Here is a 3,687-nt window from a genome sequence, read left to right on the forward strand (position 1 = left end):
CGCCGCCGCAGCCGCCACAAAAATGCGTAGCCGCCGCCGCCGCCACCGCCCCAAAAATGCGTAGCCGCCGCCACAACGGACCCCCCGCTCGCCCCAAAAATGCGCCGCACGCAAACATGATAGGTACACAACGTGTAGTCAATGAGGAGTAGATGATGAAATCATACTGCATTCCCACAGTTCTTTCTTTCAGGGTCTGAAGCGTCGATAACGATATTTATCTAGGAAGAACTGTGAGATTGGTGACATGAGATCGCGAATATGACACGACGCGTTAAGAGAAGCGTCGATAGCGACTTTTTTTCTAAGAAGTGATAGGTGACACGTCGTCGATGCTGCGACCCAATAGGGGGTAGACAAAGGGATAAAGAAGTTGCAAATGGAATATATTAGATGTTAAACTTAATTCCTGCCGTTTTTCGTCTCCAAAATTGATTTGTTTCGAAGGGAAATACCTTAATCATGGTATTATTAATAAAATTGAAAGAAAAAGGGCTACGAGCCTAAGAATAAGTCGTTGGAAATAGTAATGTTTCAAAAAATACAAAATAAATATGTCATGTATTCACAATATAAAATTTTAATATGCCGGCAATGAACAATATAAACAAACAAACAAACAAACGTTTCGATCCATGTTGGATCATTATCAATGTTGAAAACAATAAAAATAGGACGGTTAAAATATTACAGTTAATATATATAAAAATAAAAAATTCGCTCTCAATCGCAAGTAAAAATATATAATGAAACTCACAATAGTTAATGTGATAAAATTCGCTCAATGTGAGTTGGAAGTTATATGAACGTTGTAATAAGTACCAATGTATGTTATCAGTTATCAGTTGTAAATTCAAAAATTCGTATCTGTTAAAAAGAACATAAATAATTTAAACATGGGTATATAAAATAAAACGCAAAATATAAAAATATATAAAAAGTGTATAAAATAAAATGTAAAGTATAAAAATGTAATATATAAGGCAAAGAATAAAATTGAAACAAATAAAAAAGCATTCTGAAATATAGTAAACTGACAAACAAAATATTCAGTCGTATAATAATAAAAATTATATAATATTTAGTAACTAAATATAAAATATATAATAAAAATTTGTTGTAACAAAAAAGGGGATAATATATATAGTAAAAATTAATGTAACAGATAGTATATATAATAAAAAATTGAAATAACGGATAATATAAATAATAAAAATTTTTTGTAATAATTAAAATAACGAATAATAGCTACCTTATACATCGTGTGTCAGTATAATATAAAATTCTTTGTTATTAGACAATGCGAAGAGAGTGGAACAATCATATCTCAAGTATGCTCAGAGACAATATGAAGACACGACAAATTGTAAGAAGGTTGAAATGGTAAAAACAGAAGGAAGGGGTACATGAGAGTGGGAAAAATAAAGTAGAGGGAGAAATGAAAGAGGAAAGAAAAGAAGTGACAAAGGAAGGAAAACAGTTAAGAAGGAGAAAGAGATTGAATAATTTGAGAGTAAGAATCGGGTAATGATTCAGTATCGTTCATTTTATTTAGTCCTTGTTTCTATTTTTTAATATGAATCATTTCAGATACTAATCTCTTATTATAAGAAGACTCATAATCTAAAATTCTCACATCATCCCATTTAAAATTGTGGTCTAAATTGATATGATGATCGGTTATAACAGTAGGAGAGCCAGTGTTCCTTCTAATATCAGATTTATGTTCATGTAATCTCGTACTTAATTTTCTTTTGGTTTGACCAACGTAGCTCGCCTCACAATCATCACAGGAAATTTTATATACAACATTCTGGTTGGACAAAAATTCCAACTTGTCTTTCCCTCTCTTAATGAGGCTTTTTAATATGTTAGGAGTGGTAAAAGCTAGTTTGCAATGAAACATACTAGAAATAGGAAGAAATTGTATTATATACTTGAGCTTTTCTGGTTAATAACTTTTTAACGAAACACGAGTGACAGCTTAAACTTATTGGAGGTTATTCAGAGTCATAACCTTGACAATATATGTCAAGATCAAGATCATCAGAGCTGATTCCGTTATTATTAATATTTACCATAATTTTACTCTTTTTTATTTTTTATTATTCAAACTATAAAAAACCCGAAGATAGGATCTTCATAAACAATCACTATACATCGTAACAATATTGTCTGTTAAGTTTCAGCTCAATCGAAGAGGTGTCTTATTCAGAAGTACAGCCAAGTATTGCTATTTGTAAATTAACATATTGCTATTAGTAATTTAACATAATTGATTAAATAATCAATTGATTAAATAATACATAATTGGTTAAATAGTAATTTAACAAACACTGATTGGATCTAAAGGTAAAATAATCTCATTCAATTTGCCACTGCTACTTAGTCGCTCAGTGAGCTCTCTCTTTTACTACTGAATACACCTATTATTCATAATATACATACAGGGTGTCCCAACCTTTTTTGCCAATCACTTTTGTGTAGATAGAGCGGATTAAACTCGAGTCGAAAAGTCCTCTACCATTTTGCAATTTTCGCAATAGTTAACAAAATATTAATTACTAAAAATTGCAAAATATTGGTTTTTAACAATTTTTTACTCAAATACTATCAACTTTACAGAAAAACTGCAAGAGACAAAAATTATTTATTTTCTTCTCATAAAGTTCTGAGAATTTTTTCAGAATTTTTTAATACCGTATTTTCTCATGTTGGTAAAAATAAGAAAATGCAGTACTAAAAAGTTGATAAAAAATTCTGAAAAAATTCTTAGAACTTTATGAAAAGAAAATAAATAATTGTTGTCTCTTACAATTTTTCTGTAAAGTTGATAGTATTTGAGTAAAAAATTATTCAAGACTAATATTTTGCAATTTTTAGTAATTAATATCTTGTTAACTATCGCGAAAATTACAAAATGGTAGAGGACTTTTCGACTCAGTTTAGTCTGCTCTATCTACACAAAAGTGATTGGCAAAAAAGGTTGGGACATGTATATATGAACAACTAGGATCGCGGTTTTCCTCTAAAAAAGAGAGAAAAAGGAAAAATCAATATAAATAAATAGAAGGGCTACGAGCCAGTTAAAAATAAATTAAGAACATTTAATATTCCGAAATAAATATAAAGAAATACAATAACAAACGTTTCGACGTCAATCGGATCGTTCTCAATGTTAAGACGCAGTCAAAAAAATTATAATATTATATAAGTTATCGGATTCTCAGAACAAAATTACAATATTAAGTTATCTAGTAAAATTAAAAATGTTGATATATATCGGATGTTCCTGTGTTCTATTTTATTTTAAAAAAATATGTGTAGTCCATTGAAATTTGTAATGTAGAAATCGCTTAATGTGATTGACGAACGAGTGGTAATCTCATTTTTTCTCTTTGAAAAACTATTCTGTTCACCAACAATTTTTTAACAGCTGTTAGGATCAAATCAAAATAAATTGATTATTACAATGTATAATAGTTACAATAAACAATACTTAAAACTAGAAATCAGAAAATATGAGATTGAAATATGTGATATACTACATGGGCTGAAAAGTCCCGGGATTTTTCAATATGTGGCATCACTAGAAAATGAACATGACTCATTTCGAGAGGCTCATCTGTCACTAGTTTATGTATGAAGTTTCATGACATTTCGTCCATTCGTTTACAAGCTACAGTC

The sequence above is a fragment of the Trachymyrmex cornetzi genome, unplaced genomic scaffold, assembly GCF_001594075.2.
Source record: "Trachymyrmex cornetzi isolate Tcor2-1 unplaced genomic scaffold, Tcor1.1 scaffold840, whole genome shotgun sequence".
Classification (NCBI taxonomy): domain Eukaryota; kingdom Metazoa; phylum Arthropoda; class Insecta; order Hymenoptera; family Formicidae; genus Trachymyrmex; species Trachymyrmex cornetzi.